An 11870-nucleotide genomic window follows, 5' to 3' on the forward strand; every position below is an offset into this window, starting at 1 on the left:
TAGATAGATAGATAGATAGATAGATAAGTAGATAGATAGATAGATAGATAGATAGATAGATAGATAGATAGATAGATAGATAGATAGATAGATAGATTGGTAGATAGATAGATAGATAAGTAGATAGATAGATAGATAGATAGATAGATAGATAGATAGATAGATAGATAGATAGATAGATAGAAGAAAAAGATAAAGGACTACTCGACCATTGGCACTAATTCCAAGATACCTAACATATCGCTCTTGATCACCAGTTACACTGGGGACTTACTGAGTGCACCTGGAACTCATTCTGTGGTCATTTCCTGGCTTCTGATGTGGTCATTTTCCTGCTTCTGGAAAGCATATTTGTAAGGTGTACTCATCAGGTGGTGGACTCTCCATATTGGTTCCCTGACTAGTGAAGTGAGGGCTGCTTTAAGAGACCAGGTGAAATAGAAACAGTCATTAGAACTACTTCTATGTAAAATAGTAAGACAGAAGTTAGACTGCATACTGGTAAGATTAGACATTAATGCTACCAAGGACTTAAAAGATAGCAGCTTGGCGATTCCCATCACTTGGCCATTCTTCTTACCCGTGTAGAAAGTATGGCTCTTGTTCCTGGGAGCAGGAAGTGCACTTAACTGGATTATGAGTTCCACTCACTATGTATCTCAGTACCTAGTAAGCAGCTAACCTATCACTCCTGTCCTTCATGTCTGTCAATAAAGACAACCAGAACACATTTGTTCTTAGCTGACATGGCCAAAAGTGCCCCTTTACTTTTGTAACTCAGAATTCAAATCTTCTCTGTCCTGCAAAATCCCCAGGTACAAGGCCTGTTGCTCTGTGGTTGATCACAGATTAGATACGGGCACCACCACTGAGACATATGCTTGGCCTTGGCATTTTCTTTTGGTTGTGGTTATTTTTGCTTCCTGTGTAGCTCTTGGCTGGTCTTGACTTTTCTGTGTATCCAGGTTGCCTTCGAACTCATAATCCTCCTGCCATAGCTTTGGCCACACTGAAACAATAGGTGTAACCTAAATGTCACTGTTTATTAGTTAGAACGGGGTTTACAGAACCAGCCTGTAACTTACACCATGGCTATTTCTCCATTTTTGGAGAGCGTGTTTGGAAGAGATGTATTGAACAGCTGAAAGAATCTCCATAGTTGTCCTGTCCTTGTTGAAGACCAGAAGAGCATTCTGGAGATCATATCCAGTGGCTAGGCATGGCCCCTGGTTGAGGGATGGTGCCACCCACCCATCTCAAAAATATTAATTCAGAATTGCTCCTGTCAAAAGAAAATGCAGGGACAAAGAGTGGAGCAGAGACCAAAGGAAAGGCCACCCAGAGACTACCATACCCAGGCATTCATACTGTCTGCAGGCATGAAACCCAGACTATTGCTGATGCCAAGAAGCATTTGCTGACAGGAACCTGATATAGCTGTCCCCTGGAGGCTATGCCAGAGCCTGACCAACACAGATGCGGATACTTGCAGATAACCATTAGACTAAGCACAGGGACCCCAATGTAGGAGTTAGGGGAAGGATTGAAGGAGTTTAAGGGGTTTGCAACCCCATAGAAAGAGCAACAATATCAATCAACCAACCTCCCCCCCCCAAAAAAAAAAAAACCTCCCAGGGACTAAGCCACTGGCTTGTTCTACAGGGATGATTGTCCTTAGCTTGGTGGCATTAGGCTTGGTGGTAGTTGTGACTAGGAGTGCAGAGAAGCCATCTATAGGAGATTAGGCTGCGACGCTGTAAGTGAAGGCCTTCTTCATGGCTCTCCACAGTGGACCTAGGTGAAAAGAGACAGTCCATGGTTCCATTCAGTTTATTGTCTTGGTGGAAAATAGATGTGTAAAATCATACACCCCCTTCTTAGGGTGGGCCTGAGATTAACTACCTTTTGCAGAGAGCAATGTCTGGGAAGGGAAGCTTATTGGTTAAGCCCTCAGGGCCTCTAGGTACCTCATTAGCATGGAGAACTCTGTTTTGGGCCAATGTGATCCACTTCTCTGTTATGTGAGAAGCATGGCACATCCTGTTCCAAGTCAGGAGTCTGACAGGGGGCAGGGAGTCACCGAAGCCTCAGGTGTGTGCCCACTGAGTCTCTGGGTCTCAACCTGCTCTACCTTAGCAAACTACCTGGCATGGTTTTATATCCCACAGGAAGCCTGGAATTCAGGTCTAAATTATTTGGTTTTTGCCATGGCTTACAGATACACCAAAACAGAAAACAGATCATGATACATCTGGGTTATGAAATGTTTTATAGTAAAGTATTATAAATAATGATCTGCTTGAATGCATATAAAATATCTTAAGAAGATTTTATGTGTATAAGAGAGACACTCCTAACTTGCTCTTGCTTGAAGAATCAGAGCAGCTGAAGACACACCCTGGAACACTTACATTTTTGAAAGGATAAAATGTAACTCCAAAAAAAAAAAAATCCTAGACATTAAACAATGTTTATTTCAACTTGGTTTTCATGACAAGTATGAAGCATTTTTTCATCTCTTTCAAAATTAATTCCTGATTTTTCTAGCTAACTCTGAGTTATTTGTGCCAATGGATTATTGATTGAATAAAAGCTCTTCCTTTACTGACAACAGTGCGGTCTTCCTAATGTCTCTAAACCTTTACTTTTTAAAATGTTCCTTTGTTGTAGCACAATGTGATATGTTTTATGTAGGGAAACTAGATCGACTTCTGAGTGCCTATCAATTTATTTGCAAGACTACTAGAGATATCATTAGAGAAAAGAATTGAAGATGATCTTTCGTTACCTTATAAACTTCATGAAGCTTAATTTTTAATAGATATTTTACAAGGGAATATTTTGAAAGGCATCATCTGAAACAGTACAAATCAAGCCCCCAGATAATAGGTAAGATAAGTAAAAAAATGTTAAATGTAGATGATACTTATGAATATTTACATGAATGCATATGAATACATCAGGGTTCTTCTCCCCTTTCATTGTGTGTAAGTATGCTGAAGGAGAGATTTTTACAAGAAAGAAGTAAATGGGAAAATCATGTAATTTTTGTCACTGCAGATCAATATAAACATAGGCTGCTGTCCTTGAAGGAAGAAAATTGAGAGACTGAACAACCCCCGAGCTTAACATCTTAAGCATATGCCCAGAGTGTCTAGGCCTGATGCTCAGAACTTTGTTAGTGCCTCCCTGCTTAATCAAGATGTTTACTTTGTCCAGTTAGAAGCTTTGGTGAATTTTCTTAGGCTGTTATGCTAAAGCGTGAAGGAATGCCTACAAGACAGAGAACAGAGAGCCCATGGGAAGAGTTTATACAAAGAATTCCAGCCTTGCTTACTAATGAGTATTCTGTTGGGCAGACTGTGGTCTGTGATTACCACTCACTTAATGATGAAGGAAGGAAGTGGTCGTAGCTTACCGTAGACTACCATCGCTTACTGTAGTTTACTAGATGCTCCAATGCTGAATATTTATTTACTAAGAGAGTCAGATAATTATGTAGGGCCAAGTTGGTTCACGTCATCTTGTATGCCATTCATTACTTGTGAGTTTGGGGCACTCTATATAACAGGGGAAAGTCCCTGTCTGCAGAGAATTATTTGTAGATTAATTTCAAAACAGAGCGCTATCATTTCTATTTTTGTGAAAGCACATTGGATTTTAAGAACACACATACCAGAGAGAACAGTCTTGTTTACAATCCTGAAGTTGAAGTCAGTAAAACATTTGATTAATAAAAGCAGTTGATCAATAAAATATTTCAGGTGCATTGCAGAAGCAGCTTTCCAAGAGACGGCTCCAAAACTAGATATGGTAAGACCTAGAACTACATCCTAAGAAACTGGCTCTGACAAATGACCTCTTAGGATGTTTATCCTTATAAGCCAGTCTCCATACTGTGAGGAAGCCTAAGACTCCAGTGGAGAGGTCTACCTGGAGAAGAACTCGCGGGCAGTACCAACTTACTGGTCACATTAGTAGTTAGCTTTGGAGGTCATCCAACCACAATAAGGCCACAGAGACTATCACTGGGATATTCTCACTGAGACAGAATGGTTTCAGAACTTCTGTGGAGAATTTGGCAAGACCGTATATTAAGGAGAAGGGACGATTAAGGGTTTAGCTTGGTGGTAGAATGTATTTGTGGCATACATGAAGCCCAGCATTGACCCTAGTACCACAAAACAAACAAAAACCAAGCAACAACAACAACAACAACAATAAACAAAAAGCTAACAGTGTCTTAACTTGAGTTTGAGAATTGAAATCAGGCTTTATTTTTGTCTCTGACTTTAATTAAAAAGTTGAGGAAGGACATAGAAATACATGCCAACATTTGCATGGTGTTTCCTGGTGCTTTCTGTGCTGCTCCGTCTGTGCCACGGCCATTACTCTACCTACTTGACAGATGGCAGGTCACAAAGGTCAAGTGCATGACCCAAACATTCACAGGTGGAAGGCCGCCCAGGTCATATGACCCAGTCTCTGCCTAAGAGCACCCCTGATCTCCACACAGTTTGGAAACTGTTTCAAAGACATTCCAATCAGACAATCATGCCAGCACACTGGTTATCAATTATCTTGCTGATCCTTTAACAAATCCTCAGACTGAGTCTTCTGTCCTTCTGAGACACAGATCTCAAAGCAGACCTTAACTGCTTCGGCACTCACCACTGCAGTCCCAAGGCACACACATAAAAAACAGAATAGCACGGCTGTTGATTTACTGTTTTCTCACATAGATGATGGCAGAGCCCAGACAGATAGAGAAGAACTGTCCTTAAGGAAAGAAAGGCAGCGTTTCTTGGTCGTAAATTCAACTTAATGGTAATTTTAGTAGGGCAGCCCAGGGTTTGTAGAAAGACAAATCAAAAAAAAAAAAAACCCCAAATTCCAGGCATATTTGCCTGGAAACTTTTGGCAACTCAGTTCTATTGGCTTCTTAAAGAAATCAGCTCCCCCAGCTAGGGCCGTAGTTGCTTGGAGTTGCTTTGCACAAAGTCTGCCTGTTACTTTGGCAGCAGAGAAACAACGAGGTCGCATGCTGCTCAGAATGAGTGAAGCCTTGACATTTGCCACCTAGGAAGTACGGATGGACAGACACACAGATCCACAACACAGTCCAGTGAAAGCAGTCGGTGATCAGATCATTCAGATGGTTGCCTATGTTTGTGTATTTTTTTTTTTCCAAATCCTCCTGCCATTGGCCAATCACCAGCAAACGATTCCTGATCATGACTACTGTTAGGTCACTGAATGTGTTATCCTAGCTGAGTTGGCTTGGCTTCTCTTGGGTTTGAAGTATATAGATTATATTCTGATGCTGCTAAATTGTTCTCAATGCCCTGATCACTGAACTAGAGTGGAGCCTCTGGTGAATGTATAGTACTCTATAATCATGTCTCTTGTAGGTTACTGCTTAAGTATTCTTCATGTTTAAGAATTCCTGTTTCCCCCTATTTATAATAGCCAGAAGCTGGAAAGAACCCAGATGTTTCAACAGAGGAATGGATACAGAAAATGTGGTACATTTACACAAGGGAGTACTACTCAGCTGTTAAAAACAATGAATTTATGAAATTCTTAGGCAAATGGATGTATCTGGAGGATATCATCCTGAGTGAGGTAACCCAATCACAAAAGAACTCACTTGATATGCACTCACTGATAAGTGGATATTAGCCTAGAAACCTAGAATACCCAAGATACAATCTCCAAAACACAAGAAAATCAAGAAGGAAGACCAACAGGTGGATACTTCATTCCTCCCCAAAATAGGGAATAAAATACCCATGAAAGAAGTTGCAGAGACAAAGTTTGGAGCTAAGATGAAAGGATGGACAATCCAGAGACTGCCCCACCTGGGGGTTCATCCCATAATCAGCCACCAAACGCAGACACTATTGCATATGCCAGCAAGAACTTGCTGAAAGGACATTGATATAGCTATCTCTTGTGAAGCTATGTCAGTGCCTGGCAAATATAGAAGTGGATGCCCACAGTCATCTATAGGATATAACACAGAGACCCCAATGGAGGAGCTAGGGAAAGAACCCAAGGAATTGAAGGGGTCTGAAACCCTATAGATGGAACAACAATGTGAACTAATCAGTACCCCCAGAGCTCGTGTCTCTAGCTGCATATGTAGCAGAAGATGGTCTAGTCAGCCATCATTGGGAAGAGAGGCCCATTGGTCTTGCAAACTTTATATGCCCCATAGAGGGGAACACCAGGGCCAAGAAGTGGGAGTGAGTGAGCAGGGGAGCAGGGTGGGGGCGAGGGTATAGGGGACATTCGGGATAGCTTTTGAAATGTAAATGAAGAAAATATCTAATAAAATAATTTTTAAAAAATTCCTGTTTCCAGGTGTGGTGATATCATACCAGAAGTTGATTTTATAGCTTCTTGCCCAATAATTGACATGTGAGAGAAATGTGGTTTATGTTATTGGATGAACAGACATGAAGGAATGAAGCTCATGTCTTTTAGGAAGTCAAGGTGTTTAAGCAAAAGAGTCTGGTCAGTGATCAGATAACTTAGATGGCCAAGTGAGATGGTAGCGAGGAAATGCACACAATTACTACCATTTCTCATGGACTACAACTGTACATTTATTAAAAATGCAGTTTTGCTAATTTGAATAAGCATGTATGATATCAGTACCATACCTAAATAGCGCCCACTTCTTAAGAATGTTCAGGGTTGATTGGATCATGTGAGGAGGACAGACCATCTGTCCCAACACTGGAAGTAACTGGGACCAGTGGGACCCAGGCATGCATGAACTCTGACAGACCAGTGGCACAATTCCCTTCCCGTCTGTCTTGGCCAGTTCCCTGAGCAGACCTTGGGAACAAACTCTGCAGCCAGTCCCACAACACCCAGAGGAAGATCCACTCCCAGGTGCTCGGTCACACCAGGATCCCAGGAGCTTGGTCACACCAGGATCTCAGCATCCTAGAGGCAGCTTGACTTTCAGAAGCTCTGACACACCCAGGATATCAGGATCACAGGATCCCAGAATCAGAGGATCACAGAGACAGCTTGACTCTGAGGAGTTCTGACACAACCAGGATCACAGGAAGGATGAGCCCCAGTCAGATACAGCCAGGCAGGTAGCACTAGAGATAACCAGATGGTGGAAGGCAAGCATAAGAACATAAACAACAGAAACCAAGGTTACTTGGCATTATTAAAACCCAATTCTCCCACCATAGCAAGTCTGGGATATACCATCTTACTGGAAAAGCAAGATTCAGATTTAAAATCACTTCTCATGATGGTGATAGAGGACTTTAGGGACATAAATAACTCCATTAAAGAAATACAGGAGAACACAGGTAAACAGCTAGAAGCCCTTAAAGAGGAAACACAAAAATTCCTTTAAAAATTACAGGAAAACAAAATCAAAGAGGTGAAGGAAATGAACAAAACTAACCAGGATCTAAAAATGGAACTAGAAACAATAAAGCACAAAGGGAGACAACCCTGGAGTTAGAAAACCTAGGAAAGAGATCAGGAGTCATAGATGCAAGTATCACCAACAGAATACAAGAGATAGAAGAGAGAATCTCAGGAACAGAAGATACCATAGGAAACACTGACACAACAATCAAAGAAAACACAAAAAGCAAAAAGCTCCTATCCCAAAACATCCAGGAAATCCAGGACACAATGAGAAGACCAAACCTAAGAATAATAGGTATAGAAGGGAGTGATGATTCCCAACTTAAAGGGCCAGTAAATATCTTCAACAAAATTATAAAAGAAAACATCCCTAACCTAAAGAAAGAGATGCCCACAAAAGTACAAAAAGCCTACAGCACTCCAAATAGGCTGGACCAGAAAAGAAATTCCTCCCTTCACATAATAATCAAAACACCAACTGCACTATACAAAGAAAGAATTTTAAAAGCAGTAAGGGAAAAGGGTCAAGTAACATATAAAGGCTGACCTATCAGAATTACACCAGACTTCTCACCAGAGACGATGAAGCTAGAAGATCCTGGGCAGATGTCATACAGACCCTAAGAGATAGCCAGCCCAGATAGAGAAACCAAGATATGCCATGACAAAACCAAATTTACACAATATCTTTCCACAAATCCATCCCAACAAAGGATAATGGATGGGAAACACCAACACAAGGAAGGAAACTACACCCTAGTAAAAGCAAGAAAGTAATCTTCTTTCAACAAGCCCAAAAGAAGATAGCCACACAAACATAATTCCACCTCTAACAACAAAAATTACAGGAAGTAACAATCTCTTTTTGTAATATCTTTTAAGAAAATTAATATTAGCAACATATCCTAATTGATTAGAATTCAAAAATATGAGGAACTAGAAATTTGTTTGGTGTTATCCAGTGGTCTCTCTAATTTGGTAATTAGCAAAATAGGGCCAATATTGTAGAACCTATATACACTTTCTGCTTGTTTGTACGTGACAGTGTCTTGCGGTGTGCCACATAATGGTCTTGAAATCATGCTTCTCCTATCTCAGCCTCTCTATAAATAGGATTGTTTATTTTATGGTTTTACACTATACTATGGTTTTCAGAACAGCTTATATATTTCAAAATTATTTTTACAGCCAAAAGAAATGTAATTAATTTGGGAGGAGGCTTGTAAAAGAACAAAGTATGAGACTGAACATTTTGCTTGATGTTTATAATGATTGTATCCATTTTGAAGAAGTGGACCTTATAAGTTACTCTTTCTCTGAGATGAATGCTTTTCAAAATCATCACAGCCAATGAACTAGCATCTTACCCTCACATAATATCTGTGCCACCCTCTAAGCAGAACCATTCTTCATTGAAACACTTGATGAATGACTTCATTGATAGACCATCTTGATACACACACCATTTCTTAAATGAATGTAACATGTTTCCTGTGGGCTGAGAATGATGACAATCACTCAAGTCAAATAGTTTTGACCATAGCAGGAAATATGTATTCAAATAATCATGTCTACAATTCATTTCTTGGTGTAGCAGAATTGTCACCTCTTAGCTACTATACAGGTAAACTCCTTTGATGATGTAAGGGACATTGAAGTACAGCCTTATTACATTGAACTCCAATGTCTAAAAATTGTTCTTATTTTGGGTTTGTACCACAGTAAGAGCCAAGATTTTAATGCTCTACTAAAAACAAAACAAACAAACAAAGAGACTTTTTATGTTCATTTAATAAATGATGTCCATCATTTTTATGATTGGTATAAAAATATATATTGTGTTGAATATAAACAAACAAACAAATAAATAAATCTTTTTTAAAAAGAATGTTCAGTGTGACTAGGAGTCAAAAAGTTTTCAATCTGTCACTCTTTAAGTCTAAAAATCCAACATGTGATGCTACCCTAAATTGCCCCTTCCCCAAATATCTTAGTTTTTTCCTTGGCCTATACCCCCAAGAGATTCCTTCTCTGATGCGGTTTGGTAGATGGATATAACCATTGCCCTCCTCGATGTACTCACATGCCTAACACATGGGATGGCAAAGATTATAGATGAAATGGAGGTGGGACATACCTAAGGGATATTTAAATCCTCATAGTTTTCTGCCAGTCATCGTGTTACAATGCAAAGGCAGTGACTTTCCAGCTGGAGTGCCCATCACAATCACCCTGAGAGATTATCAGGCTGCGTGTATCACTTCCCAGAATGGCCCTGTCTAGTTTATATCCCAGTGCTGCATTTCTCTTGGTATATGAATGTATATGGTATGGGTGGCCTGAACCCAGGGCCTCAGCTGTGGTGAGCATGTGCCCTAACACTGGGCTAGATGCCAACCCATGGATGGATGATTTTAAAGAAATCCCAGAAACAGCTGATCTAACATAAATGGATGCTCACTGTGCATCTTAAACCCCTATCCTCATGAACACCCTCTCAGAGTGACTTCATTTATATATTTAGCCATGGAAGCCTTTGCCTAGAATAAAGAAAAAATCAGTTTGGATTGTGTTGTAACTATTTTTGGTGGCTATTTTTTGATATGCAGGTATCATCTTTATTGTTGTGTACCTCATGGCTTTTGTGTTGCCTTTCCTGATGTTCATTGGGAGTAAAAATAATATATAACCCTGCTAATAACATGGAAATGCATGCATGCAAATGATGCCATTGGTCTTGTGTGGGTAATTGCATAAAAGATGAGAATTTAACATCAAACTTTAGGCCAGTTCTTCTTTCCCTTACCTTTTCTGACTAGGAAGATACAGGAACTTTGTCTAAATGGGGGAAATATCATCTATGACTTTCTACTTTCTAACAAGCTCCAGTCAAATGACCTGGCTTTCCTATTCAACAGTTTTTGTAAAGAGGGGAAAAAGTTTCCGAAGAAGCATTTTTAGTTACTTTCTTCTTTCATGATGAAAAGCTTACCCAGAACAGCCCAAATTTCATTGAGGATTCCTTCCCATTCTTTGTCACTGCTCATTCTTCCCTGACCCCACCGAGCCTCAGACAGCCAGGGATTTAAAAATATGTTGGGAGCTTTTAATGATGTCTGAAGAATAGAATAATATTCAGACACCAAGCAAGGGATAGCAGTCTGTCTAGCTCATTTGTCATTAGCTTCACGGGGTTGTTTTAATTGTGGCTTAATCACTGGCTGTGTGCAGACCATGCTACATAGTTAAAATAATTATGGGGATTTGATAAAAAAAAAAAGCTTTGAATTGGTATAATGCTTCTTTTAGAATGAGCTTTGCATTTGATAAAAGGAAAGAGTAAAGAAGGACATCTGGTCTGTGCAAGGATCAGTCCATTTTTGCCCTATTACAAGGCTGGCCAGGATAATATATATATATATATATATATATATATATATATATATATATATATATATATATATATATATTTTTTTAGATCATCGTTTCTCTGTTCAAAGATGCGTTTGGTCTATTTCTAGAGATGGTGTGACTCACACTATTTCGAACAGCTAATAGTTAATTATAGGCTCACTACTAGTAACCTTGCCCCCTGGGATACATTCATCTAAACCAATGGTTGTGTTTACATAAGTGATATCTGCTGTGACCTGTAGAAGACAGTATTATGAGTGCCATTTGTTGATTCAACTCATGTGATGGTCTATCTTATGTTTAAACTTGACTGGCCTAACTGCTGCTCACATGAGTGATGGAGAGGAGGGACAAGTATAGGTTGGGGAATGCAGATGCTCTCTTATTTGTGATGGTTCAATTTATGATATTTCAGCATTGCAATTATACAAAAGGGAACACTTTCTTTAAAAGCTCACTTTGAAATTTTGATATTGGACATTATCCTGGGTAAGCAGTTTGCAGTGAGACACATTTTCCAATGATGGGCAATGGTAGAAAGCTTCAGTTCTCTTACCACTGCTTTCATTGTGTCCCATAAGTTTTGGTATGATGTGTCTTCATTTTCATTAAATTCTAAAAAGCCTTTAATTTCTCTCTTTATTTCTTCCTTGACCAAGTCATCATTGAGTAGAGTGTTGTTCAGCTTCCATGTGTATGTGTGCTTTCCATTGATTTTGTTGGTATTGAAGACCAGCCTTAGTCTGTCATGATATGATAAAATGCATGGGATTATATCAATCTTCTTGTATCTGTTGAGGCCTGTTTTGTGTCCATATGGTTAATTTTGGAGAAGGTTCTGAGAAGAAGCTATACTCTTTGCTTTAGGATGAAATGTTCTGCAAATATCTGTTAGATCCATTTGATTCATAACTTCTGTTAGTTTCACTGTGTCTCCATTTAGTTTATGTTTCCATGATCTGTCCATTGATGATATTGGGGTGTTGGTCTCCCGCTATTATTGTGTGGGGTGCCATGTGTGCTTTGAGCTTTAGTAAAGTTTCTTTTAT

This window comes from Mus pahari, chromosome 9 (assembly GCF_900095145.1).
Source record: "Mus pahari chromosome 9, PAHARI_EIJ_v1.1, whole genome shotgun sequence".
NCBI lineage: Eukaryota > Metazoa > Chordata > Mammalia > Rodentia > Muridae > Mus > Mus pahari.